This window comes from Hippoglossus stenolepis, chromosome 23 (genome assembly GCF_022539355.2).
Source record: "Hippoglossus stenolepis isolate QCI-W04-F060 chromosome 23, HSTE1.2, whole genome shotgun sequence".
NCBI lineage: Eukaryota > Metazoa > Chordata > Actinopteri > Pleuronectiformes > Pleuronectidae > Hippoglossus > Hippoglossus stenolepis.
This window is the reverse complement of record NC_061505.1, coordinates 8,686,056-8,704,577: the sequence shown is the minus strand read 5'-3', so window position 1 is coordinate 8,704,577 and position 18,522 is coordinate 8,686,056. Positions and strand designations below refer to the sequence as shown.

The following is an 18,522-nucleotide window of genomic DNA, read 5'->3' as shown; positions in this document are numbered from 1 at the left end:
CCAGAAGCGCGATATGTCTCGTATGTCTCGACACACGTTTAGTCGACATCCAAGCAAGAGGCCACGACGTGATCCAACACCGTTAAGTAGGTTGAGTGTTTATGTGATTTTTCCCACAGTCTCACAAAGGTCACACTTTGTTTTCGCAGATTTGTGCGACTTAATTGGACGTTATTCAAGTCTCCTGTTGTTTGTTTGGTCTTGAATTACTGTTTCCCCCTGATTTGACTCGGGGGTTTTCAAAAGCCTCCTTATGTATTTGCTCTCGCCTTGTTATTACACCCTCAAGCTTTTAAATCCGAAGCAGTAAAAAAGAGTGAGGACAAACATTTGGCTTGCAGTGTTTCAGTGAGACGAGTTAAACACCATTCAAGATGTCTTTATTGTCGCTGTACCTGAACCATGAGGGAAAGTTTGGATCAATATAAGCCATATGTCTGTTCATATAAAGTTCTCGTCATAACCTACAGGGTAGAAAACAAATTAAGGCGTATAAACTTTTTTTCCCCTACATAAGCCACTGCCTTCAAACAGCTCTTAAACAACAATTATTCTTTTCTCTCCTGCTCTCCCTGTCCGACTCCCATTTTTAGATCCCTTGTCTGCTGAGTTGTTGGCATGCCGACTGGATGCTTCAGTTTTGGGATTATGTCAACGCCCTCAGCAGATGCTATTGCATTACATAAAGAGATATGCCATGCTGGAGAGCCTCCACTCACTCCTAATGCGTGCACTCTGGCCACGGGCAACGACTTCACATCCAGTCCCATCACTGACATGGCAAACAAGGATTCTGGGAGCGTTCCCAAAGCTGTTTTGCATTACTTGTCAAAGGTAAAGTCGGACTGTGTTACTTGATACCTGACAAACTCAAAGGGGGAAAGAAAAAAAAAAAAAAAAGCTTTGATATACTGTATATCACCGTATCAGGAGCTTCGGGCAAACACGTTAACGAGCTGATTCTTTAAATGTTCTTAATACGCGTCACATTTTTTAGCAGTTTCTATTCTAAGTTGGAGCTCCGTGCGTGCTTGTACTGCAGACTGTGACTGTCAGTTCACCCGTCTGAGGCTCAGTGCAGCTTTGGGAGCTCTTAACTCTCTTGTCTTTTTTTTTTTCCCAAACAACTAAATAAGTTGGCGGGTCATACGAGGACCAGGGCTTCGTAGCTTTCGGCCTTTCCCGACTTGTTTGAGGTCGTCAGGACGCTGGTCGTCATCCACCGTGATACAGTGCACCGGATGAACCAGTCAAATGTCACACCTGACGCCCGTTTTCCCTCCTGACGCCCGACGTTTGACAGCTGATATGGTGAAGCCTCAGCTGACATTAGAGAAAAGGTTGAAATCTTTATTGTAAGATATCAACTCTTTGCTTCCACAGACAGAATGAACAGTAGCACCAAAAAGGGACTCGCAATTTATACTAAAGAGTTAAACTTTTCTTACCGGCTTTGTATGAACTCTGGAAAATGTTGTCACAGTTTGTCACGTGCACTGTCCTGTACATCGGAATCTCTTCAGGGACAGTGTGAACAGAAGGAACATTAGCAGCTACTAATTACTCTTTAAATGTGGGCTACATATGGACGCGTAATTGTTTGCAAAGAGACTTGTAATGTAAACTTAATACTTTGAGAACAAAGCTGTAAATGTATATTATGACTGTTAAAGGCTAATTTATGCTGTCTTTGTGTTTGAAAACTATTATGTCCTTTTTAAAAGAATGGAACCAATCACTGCCCACATACTTCTGTGCGTCTTCTATGATGAGTTTGAAGCAATGCATCCACTAGGGGGCGACACAGAGTTGAGACTTTTGGAACAGCAACCCCCCGTGGTCATGGTGGAAGAGGTTGAGATGACCGTTCCTCTTGAGAAAGAGTCTAAAGCAGATGTTTTGTCTCTCCTCAAAAACTTCTGCTGTCGTTGAAATGTCTTCGTCGTGTCTTATTAGCTCCACTGCCCCCTTGCGATTCCCAGTGGTACTGCTCCGTTTTGTCTGTTTTGTCCGTATCCTTAAGATTTCAGACGACGCATACAAATACGGACGAATGAACGTAGAATACACACAGAAGGCTCCGTCCGTTCCATATACATATCCAACGTGAGCGTAACTGAGCCTTAAGAGGTGTCAAAATTCACAAAGCACCTTTTGGCATCTTAGCATTTTCTTGCATAATTGCAAATAATGCTATGGCTGTGAAGTTGGAGTATAGTTTGTATTCTCCATGTTAGGGCACGTCCTGTTGAATTTGAACAGGTCATTACCAATAGAATAATAATGTTTTTCCCATGTTTGAACCGTTGCTCACACTCGCAGTATAATTCTGACTGTTCCACTGACTCCTAAAGCCCGGGTCTCTCCTGTGCTTTGTGTTTTTTTTTACGACAGGAACCGGGCGGAGCGGCTATTTTTACCTGAAGCCCACGAGTGAGCCCAACGCAAGGTGAAGCGGGAAAGGGGGAGCGGAATTTGGGCAACGTTTGGGAGTGTGAATCAGGTAACGTTAATCATCCGGACAGCAGACACATTAACTGTGCATGAAGCTGGGTCTCTGGACATCGCATGTGCTGTTCAAACACTGACAGAGTGTGTGTGAATCAGAGTTGCAGCCAGGAAGGGCACGGTGTGTCTCTGGGAGTAAGAGAGGACGTGCCGTTTGTGTGTTTGTGTGTGAGGACAGTGTGTCTACGCTGAGGTGATATACAATGCCCCTGACTTACTGTTGTAGATGAATTGCAGTTTGCTCAAAGCTGCCCCCCCACCCGAAGGAATAAACTGTGTATTCCAACTCACTTTTCGGGTTGGGAAAACACACTGATGAAAAAGGATGAGGCTACAGCGGCACACTCGGTCTTCGCGGCAGCCCAACCCCCCCCCCCTCGTCACACACTAACATCATTACAATTTCAGCCCCGGCGCCTTCTAACAAAAACTCTGCATATTTACAATGTGTGTGTGCATCCGCCATTGTCTTGTTAAAATTTTTACAATAGCTGCCGAGCCGAATGCAATATTGCGCCTTAATATGCCCCAGTATAATGCCTGTACAGATTTGGAGAGTGCTGATGTGGCACATTTGACAGTAGGAAGCATCTGAGTCGGGGGGGGGAAGCGACGCGTTCACCCCTGAGAGAGCGAGGGGCTCACCTTTTGTTATTATTTTCGGAGGCACCGATTCGTGCTGACCTACTTTGGGAGCAAGGATTGTTGAGGCACAGAGCGCCAATGCAAATGAAATCTGTTGCTTCCCGCCTGTTGGATTTCCAGGCACATGATGCAACTGGAGAAACAAAACAAAACACGGATGTCATATACTTATTGCAGTTTCATGGACACTGGCGTGTGTTTCTTATCTGCAAAATTTGAAGTTACTCCAGAATCTTTGTTATTCTGTAGTTTCTGTGGTGGTTTGCTCAGAGAGGTTGTTGAATCAGTGGCCTTGCATCAGTTTTGAATTCCTGACAGCAGCCGGCCTGGTTTACCTACAAAACCTCACATAAACCTGTTCAGCATTGCAAATGACAGTGATCACACCGCGACTTGAGCGTGACACTCCACCGGCTTGACAGGTGGCTGTCAAAAATACCTGTCATTCTGTCAGCCAACACAGCCCAGCCACTGCCATCAGCGCCGGGTTTTTTTTTTGTTGCTTTGCACGCGGTGGTTTGGTCTCGCTCACAGTTGTGCTGCGGCAAAGGAAGATAAGGATACTGTTTCTTTTTTTAAATTTCATGTCATTTTGATGGGAGCCACGTAGCGCTGGAGAGATTGTGTCCAATACTGCGACAAGTCTGCGATCAATACGAATCGCCAATACTTTCAGGGAAACTTTCTCTCTCTCTCTCTCTCTCTCTCTCTCTCTCTCTCTCTCTCTCTCTCTCTCTCCCTGTGTAAGTCCCTACACTTTTAAGGCTATTTTCACTTTTTTAAACCACTATTTCTGGTGCATTTTCAGAGAGAAAAGCAGCTAAAACCTTCACATCCAAGTGGGTTTCTTCTCACAGTCTGTATAACATGCACTGCACCGACTCTAAAATCTCTTCTACCCCCTTTTTTTTTTATATACATGCAAATGAAATTCCCTCTGAATTACTGTCGAGCTACAAGTACTTTTGCATGTGGGCGCTGTCACTATCTTTTATTGCACACTATAAATATAGACGCACTGTTAGCAAGTGGACTTTTTCTTTTCTTTTTTTCTTTTTGGCGGGGAGGAAAATCGGAAACCCGGAGTGTCGGCGGCGTCCCTGCAGGGAATGGTGTGCTCTAAATGTGGTGTGGCCTTTGTAGCCATGTGTGAAATATGATTTGGTGAAGGATGTCATTTGAAAGAGCCCGGTTCTGCAGTTATGACAGCCCCCCCAGCACACTCTTACACCGTCTCACTGTCTTCTCTGCTGCCTCTGTATCGCCGCATCACTATCTATCTATCCTTCACACATTCTCTCACACCTTTTTCTCTCTGCCCCCCCCCCCCTCGCCCACTCCTCACCTCCCAGTGGCTCTTTTTATTGGGCTGCTTTAAAGCCAGATGTTCCCGTGCTATGAAGATGAGGAGGAGGAAGGGGGGGGGGGCATCCAAAGACTTGTAGCCTAAGAGAAGCTAATACAACACACAATGGATTCACTTTCTGCCCCAGTCCCTCTCCCCGTTTCCTTCCGACTCCACATCTTCATTTTTTCACATCCTCCATTTTATTTTCCCGTTTCCCTCCCAAGATCTCACTCCACTCACTCACTCGCATTATACACTCACAACACACCCACATAAACAAACTAACTTTCTCTCCCTTCCTCCTCCTCTGCCTGTCATGTAGTGACCTAGTTTTAAGTTGAACCAACAGTCTGATTTGAATTGGGGGGGAAAAGAAGCTGTGGCTGTGATTCGGGGCCGCCTTCAATACCGACTGCACCGCACGCAGGAGATGAGAGGTGTGATCTCCGTGGCCTGGCCCTGTTTTCAAACCCAGATGATACTCCCTCAAAATCAGATTCCCACAACGACACACTGGCCTCTGTAATTGTCTGCACTTGAGCTGCAGTGGATTTCTCCTATGCTGAACTTTTGCACAGCGCAGGGGAATGAATAATTCTATTCTTATAACTGGAAACTATCTCGGGCGCACCGTGCATTTTTATTCACCCAGAATTTCCAAGTTGGAAATGTCAATTTGCCCGGCCCTCTCTCTCCCCTCGACTATAATCAACGGCGGCTCCTATTTTTGCAGATTATACAGACATCGGTGTAAAGAGAGGAATAAAAATTGCCGCCATGCTGAGTTTACGCCTGACAAACAACATCCACGCGGAGATCTGACACTGCAATTTGCACTTACACACAGAGGCAAATCCTAGCCTTATTCAGATACATTTCCAGTACAGGCCTATTTTGCAAATCAATCATGCAGCACAAAATAGTGGCGCAGAGGCTTATATTTTCCAACTGCCCAGAGTCGGAAAGCAGCAGCGAAAAAAAGAAAAGAAAAGAAGCTGAGATGTGGCAGGGTGTTTATGGAGAATATGAATGAAGGTAGCATGCAGCTTTTATGCCTCCTAATAAGCCCCCAAGGCTGGGGAACATTACGACACTACAGTTTTACAACCACTGATGGTCTGCTCAGAGATGTGCATTGTGCCTCTCTTGGGTGTGTGTGTGTGTGTGAGAGTGTGTGTCTGTGTGTGTGTGTGTGTGTGTGTGTGTGAGTCCTAAAAACAATCCCATGAATATCTGACCATGAATCAGGCTGCCAGATATCCTTTCACATGATACTTCTCACAAATGATAAGCTTGAGACAGAAACGTGTCTGTGTTAGTGCGTGTGCACGTTAATGCATGTGTGCACGTGTGTGTGTGTGTATGCATGCTTTTTGGGTTCATCACCACAAATGGATTAGGATCTGACAGGCATTCCAATGAGCTGCTACGGTGGCATGATGAAATCATTACCCCTCGCTACAAAATTTTGCTCACATTAAGCAGACGTCTCGCTGCTGATGCGTGCATGTGAATGAGGTTCCACGAGAACGTGAACCCTAATCATGTCGTGTCTCGGCGTCACATGAGGTTTTTATTTATTTATTTATTTTGTCCTGGGTGTTTGTAGGTCTGCAGTTGTCTCGTGCGTGCCTGGCATGGCGAGGGTGCAGTCCATCAGCGAGCCAACGAGGGGGAACTGACGCAAACGCACAAGAAAAGGCGGGGAAGTGATTTCTCTGACATAGATCTGAGATGAGGTTTGCAGCCATAACCAGGCGGCACTGTAGGAGCTAATTCAGAGTTATTGACATACGCTGGCTCTGTATCTTGTGTTGCATCACTGCAGCAGTTCATTTTTCATCTCCCTTCACTGGAGTGAAGTGTTGCACTGTCTAATTCTGACCATTTTATCTTTATGTTTGTATCGGGGGTGGATCCAGGGGGCGGGGCTAGGGGGGGCTCTGGCTCCAGCTGAAATCTAATTGGCCCCTGTCCTGCCAGTAGTAATTTTTTACTAGTCGCTCACTAATAATTCTAACAATAAATATGACAATTTGTTGAGAATTCCTTTTGAAGTAAACAATGTGCTTCAACAAGGAACAATTTTCTAAATATATTCAATAACATATGGCTTTGCTCAAAGCTACAGAGCGAACAGTAAACAAGGAAGGACTTAAATGTGCACCTTACTGACTCATGAATTATGCATTGATGTTGGACAAATAAACTCTCAGTGTAATGTCCCTGATATAGAAGAATCTTGGATCTGTCACGGATTTGGCTCCATCTCTGTATTTTGGAGTGTTTTGTGTGACCAGAGGCCAAATAAGAAGTGTTTTCACTGGGTCACACCCGACTGTGACACAGCTAATTCATCCAGGTCGTCCTCGTGAGGCAGGTGGAGCTGGAAGCTGAGCGGTTGCTGTTTGTGGTGAAGTGAGGAGCGCCGATTGTGGCCAGATTTGTTTTGTGCGAGTATGGATGTGACAAATATATCGTCTCTCATTAAGCAGATGCGCGTCCCCGTGAACTCTGACCAGTGTGTGAGCTCTTTGGTTCATGCACTTGCACAAAAACACATCTGTCCAAGAAGCATTTATTCGTCCAGTGTTGAGTTTCTGTCCTCTTGCAATGTGGATACTATATGTAAAAGGGCTGCATGTATTTCCTTCCACAATTCCTTCTACAGTCATGCAAATTTACTCAAAACTGACACATTTTATTGTGGTATCATTATTCTATTTCAATTGAAGCTGTGGATTTTATTTCCATATATACATTTATACAGGCAAAAAGTAATGTCACATTTCTATTAAGGAAAGCATTCATTCCTGTACTGATGCTGTAACTAGAAGTCAGAAGAGTAAGCAACAAAAGGGGCATTAGAAATACTCCTGGACTTGGAAAAATCCTTATCTAACCCGATTTGTATAGCTCGCACACTTCAAAGATGCTGAATACATTAGTTTTAGGGGCTGTTATTCAAATGTGTTGATCCCTTTAAGCCCTTCATAAGCATATTAATAGTATTTTGTCACACAAATGGCTTCCGGTCATTGAGGCATAATCAAACAATGAACTGCAGTGTGCCATCATAAACGGTTTAAAGCCAGGACAAAACAGTGTAATATTTATGTGTTGGAGCCATTGTTCTGTGTTGCATTATAGTACATGTCTTATTTTACTGTGTGTTGCTTATAAATGCCTAACTGTGGCCGTTAATGACAATCTTAAGTGTGTACGTGCGTTCTTTAGTGCAAAGTGAAAATACGGTGTTCCCTATTTTTTCTTTTGTAGTAACATTTGGCCACAGCGATATATAAAAGAACCATCTTGGGTTTTTTTTTTCCTCCTTCAGAGTAAATACTTTGATGTTTTTAAACTCACTGAATTGGAACCACTTTGATTTTAGGCACAAAACTCGCCCGCAGTACGATTATCATGCGGCAAAGCATATCTCCTCAGGATATCTGCTAAATCGGCACCCGGCAATTTTCCAGAAAGATTACACACAACGCATGCTACGAGACATCGGTTCAATCTGGGCAATTAGAACCTGAGCGTTGCCTCTTGCAGGATTCTATAAGTGAATCCAATATGTTTGCATTTTAATGTTTTTGGGGGAGTGCCACTTTGCAGGAGTTTCATTAAAAAGGCAACAATAGATTAACCGCACAGAGAGACCAATTTCTTAAAACATCCGTTTGCACTGTTTAGAATAACTGGATGTTGTTGTTGTTTGTGTGTGTGTGTGGGTGTGGGTGTGTGCATACATTCCCGGTTGTATGCACATGGTGTGTACAGCCTGAGAAAGATGGTTCAATCCTCTTGTTTGTGTGTGTACTCTGTGGTGTGCTGTGTTGAAATATGGATGGACGCTGCTGTGACGGTACCTAAAGAACCAGTGGGCCTCCACCACTGAAACCAGGGTTTCCGCCGGGTCTTAAAGTTCAATCATCTGAATTTCAAAAGGCCTTTAAAAGTCTCAAACAAGTTAAAATATGTCACACTAGATACTTAAATGCATTTAGATTAATTTCAAATTCACTTGTGTTGTGGTTTGAAATATTAACTTTCTAATGAGACAGACATTGGCACGCTGTAATAAAACTACAAACAAGACCAATGTGGAGCTGATAACTTCTCTCGGCTTGTCTGTGACAGAGAATATGTCTCTAATGTAGCTTATTGAGGGTTGTTCTCTACTCTTCTACTTCACCCTATGTTCAATTGTGGAGAAGTGTTCGTGATTCGCGATTTGGCTGCTACGCTGCTGCATGTATATTTGCTGGCGTGCAAAATTTGGGTTCGTGGGCAGCGAGGACGTAGAAGACTTGTTCAACTCGGTCCACAGACTGCCTGCGCGTTGCTAGCACGATGCCCCGCCCCCAAGGACTGCAAGGCGCTGCCGTGTACCCGTTTATTCAAGTTGTATTAACATTGAAGGTATTGAATGTCCAAATTGCACCAAATTCAATACCACACTTCCTTGGGCCCTTAGCAATACACATCCCGAGTACAAAGGTAATAAATTGAACGGCTCTAGAAAAATTCCATCCACAGACAGACAGACACAGATGGTGCCTGTTGGACGAGCTAGTGATGATTCAACATAGTAAATTACCGAGATTTAACATAGTAAATAACACAGGTAGAGGAGTTGGATCAAAACACAGTCACTCTGCTGTTCTGCAGCTCTGTTGACGTGGCAATAACTCGTTCATTCAGCTGCTACTGTTTATTTACCACGCGGTGCTGCACAGCGTTTGACACAGACATGTATCGTATATATTTCCACTAATGTACAAACACTCAGACAGCCACATTTCTGTCTTAATGCTTCCCAGAACATACCAGCCGATATATTCGATGGCTTTTACTAAATATATTTAGACTAGAGAGGATCGATGGAGGAGATCATTCCCATTCTGCTCCGATATGTAGACACAAATAGACCATTGATGGTATTGAGTGCCCTCAGGGCTCTGTGCTTGTGTTGCCTCGCTGTCGAGGTGATGCTGCTGCCGGAACGTATGGTGCTTATAGCCACTACCACTGTATCTGGCTCCCCTTCCCTGAGCTTTTTACATCTCATAATGCAAGGTTGAGCTTGTCTCGCAGAATATAAAACGCCGGGCTTAGAATAATGCCTGAGAAAGGCGGCGCGTGCCCTGTCAGAGACACCTTTCTTTGTAATGTGATTATGTCGGGAGATTTTTTTTTTTTCTCCGCTGCAACTTGGAATAGAGGAGGTATTTTTTTTTTCCATCTCCGCGCTCGTGCCAAACTTTCCAAACCCAGATGGTGTCAAGTCGTTTGCATTAGGCTTTCTCGGGAAAGCCATTTGATCACTATCTGACTGTTGCTACACGCAGAGATGGGAGAGCGAGTGTTGACTGTATGGTTTTGTTGGAAGCACAGCAGATGACCTGATTTCCACTTACACGTTTAAAAGAGAAATATGTTGTTGTTGCTTTTGTGGTTAGAAATACCTGGAAAAGAAAGTTGTGTTCTTTAATCGACTCAAAACGGTAATGGGAAGCCCGAGGCTTTCTCCCAATATTTTTGTGTCTGACTCTCTGCTCTCTCTCTCTCTCTCTCTGTCGTGCAGTGAATACCTGTGCAACATATCCACTATCACAGCAGCATCCCCCCCAGGACTCATTACTCCGTCATTAGTGTATTAAATATCCATGAAAAGCAGTGTGTCTTTGTGAATGTCTGTGATGAACTGGCTACCGTGTATTCTTCAGCAAAGATAAACTGGCAACTTTAATTGACTATAAATTGTACTCCAACTCAGTGTGGCCATTATCTAGAATCCATATTAGCATTGAACAACTTCCCATTGTCCCAGTCTGTTTGTTTGCGCAGGTTCTGCTGAATGGTGTGGCTGGTATATGTTGTTCTTTATGGAAGGAGGAGTGATGATAACTCGTGTTCTTTTTCACTGCTTCATTATAGCAGACACAAAACTGCAGATCAGTGCTCACTCATTTCAGGGAGCAAACAAGCAGTGGTAGTGTGTGTAGTGTTTGGTGTCAGGACCATGGGTGTAGACCATACACTGTGTTAAGAAATGGACGTAGACATGACCTGCGGGTAAAATCTGGAGAATTGGCTACGGAGCTCAACCGCAGTTTTTTGCACAACACAGCCGGAGGTTCTCTGCACGGACACGTTCCCAGCAGCATCAAATCCTCCGCGTTCTTCAGGCGAGAGTTGGAGCCGCCGGGTGCGGCAGACAGAGACAGGAAGTGACGTATTTACTCTACTGCGTAGATCACGTCATTTTGTTTTGCATCACCCCGACACTATCGTCAGCTCTTATCACCACAAACTGTTTTGACATCTTCATCTGTGTTTTCTAGGTGTATGATGCTGCTTTTTTCACATAGAGGTTTTTATTTCACTTTTGCGTCTGTCGCATTTTAGAAACGTCATCAACCACCCCGATCGTAGTTCTATAAACACAAGTGGAGCCAGCTGAACTGAACCTTTTCTATGGGGCTCATATTTGTGTTGTTGGATTTCTGCAGTCATTTGCATTTGAGTTGTACTGTTTTACGCTCTCCACTCATCAGAGATGCACAAACGAATGAGAGCAAAGATTGGAAAAGAACATTGTAAATCCAGGTTCATCTAAATGCTGATGCAGGAGGAGGTGGTTGGAGTCCTGTGGTGTCGCAGGGCCGCGTGTTTACAGAGTGAACAAGAGCCGAATCGTCTGAACGCTTGTCCGAGCCGGGTCACGGTTGTATATGATTTAACATAACATGAATATAAAACTTCCATGGCTGCCTGAACAAGAGCAGCCCTCCATTGATCTCCTTCATCTCCATCATCTCGGCTTCATCCCATCACTCGCGCGTGCCTCTAACCGGATTTGTGCAGCGGTGTTACTCAAATGTGCTCTCATCAGCAGGTTGGGAACTTAAAGATCATGTCTGTTGACAGCGGATATATGGAGGGTATTACAGCGTGGAATTAACCAGCTCCACAACATTGCTTATGACTTGGCTCGCTATCAGAGGGGCACTGACCTGGCCAAGCCATCCTTCCTGTGGAGCTCCCTGTAAGCCAACAGGCAGTTTGGGGCGAAGAAGCCTTTTTATTCCCCGATGCCCCCCTGAACCCCACATTCGGATGCAGTTACTAGGCAACGGGGAGGGGCGGGAGCCATTATGGCCAGTTGTGTTGTGCCCAGTTGTTATAAAAGCTCTAAACATGATATAAATACATTTCCGTCCATAAAATGTCATCGTCAATTATTATTATTATTACACTGAGACTAAAGTTCTGCAGATTCCCTCCTTAATATTTTTTGATATCATATCATTAGAAGATAACACTAGTCAACCATTTCCATATTGGAGGGTTACCCCAAAGTGCATGTTATTGTGAAAAAAGTATTAAATAAAAATTATGTTTTGGCACAGCCGATTGCTCCATTTGCTTCCTCCATTAAATTCACTCAAATTCACTCATGTAGGACAAGATTTCTAATTGCCGTATTTGATGTGTTAATGATTTAATTATTCTTTTAATTAATTTGTTACGACTAAATGATTGACTTAATTCCAGGGCTCTTGGCTCGTCTTCGGGGAGGGCGGGGGCGTCGAGCTTGGCAGATGACTTACCGATGCTTTTCCGGATATCAAATATCGGGGAAGGAAACAAACGGAGGAGCAAGGAAGTGATGCAACAAATGCAAGCACCTTTTTTAATTTTTTATTTCTTCCTATGCAACGAAATTCAAAGGGCGAGTCTTTCGTAGTAAGTTTGCAAAAGAGTCGTGTTTATTCGAAGAATGACAAGAGGGAAGCTTCTCTATTTTTCCTCCCCAGTGAGAAATGACTGCCGACCTAATCTGAAGTAAACAGGCTCTCGAGGCCTCTCGGGCTGGTGGAGGCTCGAGCACATCAACCACCCAGGCCTCAGCATCAAAGGGATCACCATTTTTTAATTGAAATGCCTTTTAATGTATAATGTAGTTCATTTATTTAATTTAGATTCGATAGTCACGGAGAAGAAATTGAGCTGGAAAGGTCAGACAAAATATAAGCATTCCAGAGCGCAGCGGCTCCATTAGTTTTCAAACAAATCTACCTCCGCAGACTATGAAAATGTGGCGTGAACTTTTTTTTTCGGCGGCTGCAAATTGCCTCAAAGTTTTATTGATGATAGAGTAGAAACTTCAGTTGATGGATAAAGAGGCTGCTGCTCAGTATGCGGTGGATACAGCGTGCTGGTGAGGAGATGCTTTTATCTCTCCCCGTGCATCTGAGACCCTACGTTTTCTTTATGTGCCATGTGCAGGTTACCAGCAGATGTGAAACATTGTTTTATTGTCAATCCAAAACACTTTGTGCACCTACTTTTAGGACGTGTCATTAGCGTGATATTTGATTTGCTTTGATTACCATGATCACTAGTGGCAGAGGCAAGGTTTTCATTCAAATATGGATGTAGTAAGGTGCTCGTTAATCGAGATATTTATACCTGCCTCCATCTTTCATACTTTGCACTTACACGTGAGATTCAAACCTACACCCGCAAAGCTCCGTACTGGACCCAACTAGTACCCACTATTATCTCAAATCCGGACTGGTTAACATATGACCCCTGACCCGTGATTACACATATGCTACATACACAGCCACTCACATCAAACGGGTTATGGCCTCCTTGTCCTCCCATTTCTTGTGGTTGAGTTGTGTATCTGTGAATTGTCGCTGCACCTGTGCTCCTGCAGCTGTCGATATGATTCCTCTGCGACAACGCGCCTGCCATCAAAAGGTATAACACACTGTGACACTTTTTACTTTTTACTCGCCACTGGCTGTTTTTTTGTCTTTTTGTGATCCCTTTCCATGTCGTGGCAAGTTCGGTGTCAGTAAGTTATTGGTGGTGGTCAAAGGCTTATTTGGTCATAGGCTTCACCAATAAAATATATCCTTATAGGTTTCATATAAGCAGATTATTTTCCAGAAATAAAACTTACCATAGCTCTCACCTTCTGCCCACTTGTGTTTAGTTAATTTTCACCCATGCTCCTCCCCATGAATTCATAGAAACATATTTGTACACGTTACACAACATTTGTGCGGGATACATGCAGAACTCTACTGCGTGCGGCAGAAGTCCAGCATCAAATGACGATGCAGAGGCTGCTGGTGGAATTGTCCAGATGTGGATTCTCTCTCCCTTGTACTTCTCTTAGTATAACATCGACAGGTAGCACGGCACGATGGCTTGAAAGCCGGAAAAATGAAAAGAATACACGTAGTTATTAATATTTATTTGACTCCTGTATCTTCTTTGATTCCTGTGAAGTTCATGTTTGTTCAGATTTTGTCCTCCCCAGGTATTTGACTTTCATGCTCCCTCCATACAATTCTCTTATTTCCTGACTAAAAAGCCTCTTTATTTTCAAGCAAATCATCACTCGCAAAAAAACAAGTATTTGCAAACTTCTCTGCAACCTCAGAACAAGTGTGAGTATCTGTGAATTCCTCCCAGCCTGTGGTGAACCTCCCTGCACACTGGAGCTAACTTAGTTTGATGGAGAGGCACAGGATGTAATCTGGGATTAATTACGGGGAATTCACCGCCCCGCACCACGCCGCTCGTCTCCTGGCGGCTCCGAGGCATCTGGTGGTGTCCAGGCTAATCTGGATGACAGTGGATTTCGGATGTGCACCTGGAGGATGCAGGTATCACTTAGTGGATGCAGCATTCTGAACTCAAGAATGGGCGTGCGTGAAGCTTTTGAGGGATAATTATAGCGGATTTAGCCTTTTTTTTTAGAAGTGCATGTGCTTTTCATGAGTGTAATTTTTTGGCTGGGTGGTTTTGTATTCATGCGAGCACGTTTTGGGGTCACGTGAGAGAGTAGGTGAGTAAGTAGCAAGTGGAAAAGTTTGACAGGGAGCCCACGCAGGCTGTCGAGCCAGGGGTGTTTACAGTTAAAATATTTGCCTGTCTAGGGGATCTGAGGAGCGGGAGATAAGGCAGAGACAGGCCCTGTCATGAACAGAACTGTCTGTCTCCTTCCCACCCAAGTCCTCTTTATTAAAAGAACATTGATTTCTCTTAGCCTTTGTTAATCCCCCCCACCGGAGTCTAATCAAAACACATCAAATTTCTTGCCACCAAGGACAACCACGTCAGAAAGATTCCTCGCTCACCAGCTGCCTTGTTTTGCAGCGCTGCTTTGCTGCGGCGCGTGTCGATGCGAGATGAGGAACAGGGCGAGGAAGTATTTTTCTATTCGGGAATAGCCTAAAGTGACAGTCAAATCAGCAATCCTGTGTTTAAACTCGGCAATTCTTTCAAAGCATCTGCGGGAACTTTTTCTTTATGGCTGCAATCATTCCCGTACAAGCCGAAAATAGCTGCTTTCTGCTTCCTCGCCTTAAGATGCATGCGTTTACACATTATGTGCATTTATGAGCTTGTTTGTTCATGTTTTCACAAACACTCTCGCTTCCTATGCGTCCACCGTTCTTTATTTTTTTACCTCGTCCCCATGATGATGGCGCGGTTCACACGGGCAGTGTGGGGTGGTGTCACACTGTAGCCTAAGCAGGCATCTGGGCTTGTCTCCCAGTTGCTGGGCTGGGCCCCTCCTGGGCCTGGCGATGAGCGAAATTATTTTTAATGGATCTTCATAAAACCATCTGTATCAGCGCACCTGCACACTGGAAGGCTATCGACAAAATGATTATGACTGCAGGACCCAGAAATTGCTCTAAAATGTGTAATCATTCTGTTTGTTGTATCCACAGCCTCCCTGCTCTTTCATGTATCTGTATTCTTTGAGCCCGGTTCAACAAAGCGGCGACATTTTCCCACCTTTTGGCTCCATTGACTGAAACCGTTTCCATTTAGATTTCAGGTGTTTTGTTAATGTATAGCTCCCCGCGCTGCATTCAAACACTATCTGTGTTAAATGTCACGCAAATGGCTTGTCTGACCTGGCCAGAGGTGAACTGTCTGCATAAATAAAGGTTAATTGTGGATGTTAATTTCCACTGATTGCGGGAAATAATGAAGCTGATTTGCTTTCCAAGCTCCATAATGTGCCGCTATCTTTCAAAGCAGTGTTGACAGCGGTTGGCAGGCAGACAGCGGCAGCCTGATGAATTCTCCAATGCAAAGGGCATATTGTTGAGTCTAGTTTATTGTTAAAACTACAGGGCTATAGAGAGAAAATAGACCATTAGCATACCTCGGATTAGCTTGCTTGTATTTTGGATATATTCTGTATTTTCTTTTTTCTCATCTCCAACCCAAATCATAGATCAATGTCCCGCTGTGCCCCTTTATGTCACGATTTCAAATGCTGAAGGGACCCAACACAATCTAAGCCGACAGGTTCAACTCTTTCTACTACACATTCCCCCGTTACTTCTCATCAAATTTGATTTGTATGAAGATATAGCCGATGTTTTATTTATTTCTATCCTCTGAGACAACCCGCAGGTACCCTCTGGGTGTCATGATTTATACATACAGAACAAAAACACACACACACGCACACAAAAAGGAAAACAACAGACAGCCACTGTCCTTGCACCTGCTGGCGTAAACTTTAATGAAATTCAATGAGATCAAATTTAGTGCAACCTCTATTGGGGCCTGGCCGTATCATTTTGAAGTGCTTCATTACAGCAGTGGTGGTGGCCTGTGGGATATCTTCATTTGGGGATGTGGCATGCCTCATTCATCACTATAAGATAAACAACCAAAGGCCACGGTATATCTGCCGCAACACCGGCAACTTTTTTTGTTTTTAAGTAGTGGCACTAAGTGAAACGACCACAGAACCTTAAGCGCGAGTCGGACGGAGACGACAGGTGAGTGCATCAAAATGTAACAGACGGTAATAAGAAACACGACCTTTAAGATGCAGAGTAAAAGTAAAAGTTGAAACTTTACACAGGGATTTTTTAATGTCACCAATGCATGTGAAACAACATAACTGATAGAGAATCGATAAAAAAGCTGTTACAGCTGCTCAAAAACCGCACTGTTGCGCTGCAGCTGTGCACGGCTGCGAACGCCGACTCCCATGGGTCCCTTTGGATAAGTCGTCGAGGTGCATGTGCTCATTTGTGCGAACACAGAGCCCGAGCTCTTTTATTATTCTTTAGAGCCAGATGTTCCTCTGATTGGAGGATGAGGAGACGAGACAAGCAAATAATGAGGTTCGCTGCTGGAGTAGCCTCTTTGTGTGAGTTTGTTCTTCGTTTTGTGTAACTACGATGCCTCTAGCTCCCTTCCAGTCTCTCGTCTGTCCCTGCGTACCATCTCCATCTTCTTCCACCCAGTGTGTCTCTGCCAGCCCCACCCCCACCCTCCCACCCACCCAGTGGTCTCACTGATGTGGAGGCAGATGCTCCGGGCCCCCAGAAGAGCGTCTCTGATATAAAAAGCGCCTAATGAATGGGAGCCGCCTGTTTGTGTGCCCGTCGCCAAGTAGTGCAGCTGCACAGGCGCGCCGGATGGCACAAACTAAAAAGTCTCCCCGTCCCCCTTCTCGCAGAGCTGCGGCAAACGCCAGGATGTTGCACGTGTGCGGCCTCAGATTGAAGCAAATGAGTTAATCCGTAACAAGGCCCAACACAGAAACAAACAAGTGAGCTTTTCCTCACTAGGTCCAAAGCGCCTTGTCGTTATTGATGAGACAAGGCTGCCAGATTATTTTCGTGACGCTCTAACCTCACGCTGGATTCTTCATTTCCCACCTGTGTTTGGTTGCTATTTTCGGTTAATTGCTCCTAATGAATTTGTGTATCCTTATTGTCCTCCTGAGCACTGAAGAGTGGCCTCCTGTCACAGAGTGGGGGGGGAAAAATCCAAAAGCTATTTGGTCTCTAATCAATCTCCCAGGTTTTGATTGATGTCTGTCTGCTCCACTTTTTCTCTTCTGCGTGTGATAAGGGAAGCATTGTTTTTTTCCCCCCTTTTGTTTATTCCATTATCTTAAGGCTTTGTTGGGGGTGTAATGGAAGCTTCGACGAACAGGTGATGGGGCTAATTAGTCATTAGCAAAGAGATTAGGGTCCCAAATGACAAGTGCATGCTTTACAAGGTCATAATTTGATTAAAGTCACAGCCAGCTGATGGGAGAAGCTACTCCGGGATGATTAACTTGTCCCCCCCCCCCATTCCTCTGTCTCTTCCTCTCCACATGCCTCCGAGATGATCTCTAATTTTATCATACATAGAGAAGCAAGCACTTGTTTGTCTGTTTGTGTGTGACGGGCTGATGTACCTCAGACATGGGCTGGTTACATTGTCGAAGGAGGAAGTTTAGTCAGTTAGTACAGACACAAATACTCAAAGACTTTTTTCAGCCACTCCTGTAACAGAAAGACTTTTTAGTTTTGAAATTGATCAGCGAATTAACTCGCACCATGAGTGGAATTGTCTCTGCCAAGGAGGTTATGTTTTCATCTGTTTGATTTGTCTGCAGGATTACACAAAAACTTGACTCAACATTCATTCTTGTTGATTTAAGGGAATAATTCATGGATCTTAATGGAAAAAAAATGCAACATGTTGAGGAGACTGATATTTATGAGTGTGTGTGTGTGTGTGATTTGATGCAGATCCAAATACAAATCTGGAACAAGTGAATTCAGATGGAACAAAGGGAATGTTCGGCCTTGATGGCGGAATCTGCTCTCTCACTGCACTTATAGTTATTTTATGCTAACAAGTTAACATCACAGTCTATGGATAGTAGTTTACTAGTACTCTTTCTCTCTCTAGTTTCTGTCAGACATGCACTGAACAGTTCCTCCATATTTTCTCAAGAGGAGGTGCATTTGTGACTTTTCTACTGGCCTCCAAGTATAAAGTCAATATAAAGTCTGTAGAAAAAGCGGCGTCATACACGAAGAAGACACCAACGAAGATGTCAAGAGAGTTTGCGGTGATAAGAGCCGACATCAGTGTTAGGGTGCAGTAAGCATGATCACGTGATCTCCACAGCGGAGTTAATACGTCACTTCCTGCTGCACCCGGCG

General features: G+C 44.2%; 1 long non-coding RNA gene across 2 annotated transcripts in view; it reads left to right on the top strand.

Moving 5' to 3' along the window:
- Positions 1-18,522, top strand: part of LOC118102745 — a 72,773-nt gene that overhangs the window by 2,853 nt on the left and 51,398 nt on the right. Inside the window, exons 2-3 of one of the 2 annotated variants that reach the window (XR_004694744.1) lie at positions 2,395-2,503; positions 6,111-6,398. This is a non-coding gene — a long non-coding RNA (uncharacterized LOC118102745). Of the gene's footprint in view, positions 1-2,394; positions 2,504-6,110; positions 6,399-18,522 lie in introns of those variants that run through there. The other variant, XR_004694745.2, reaches the window with a different exon arrangement.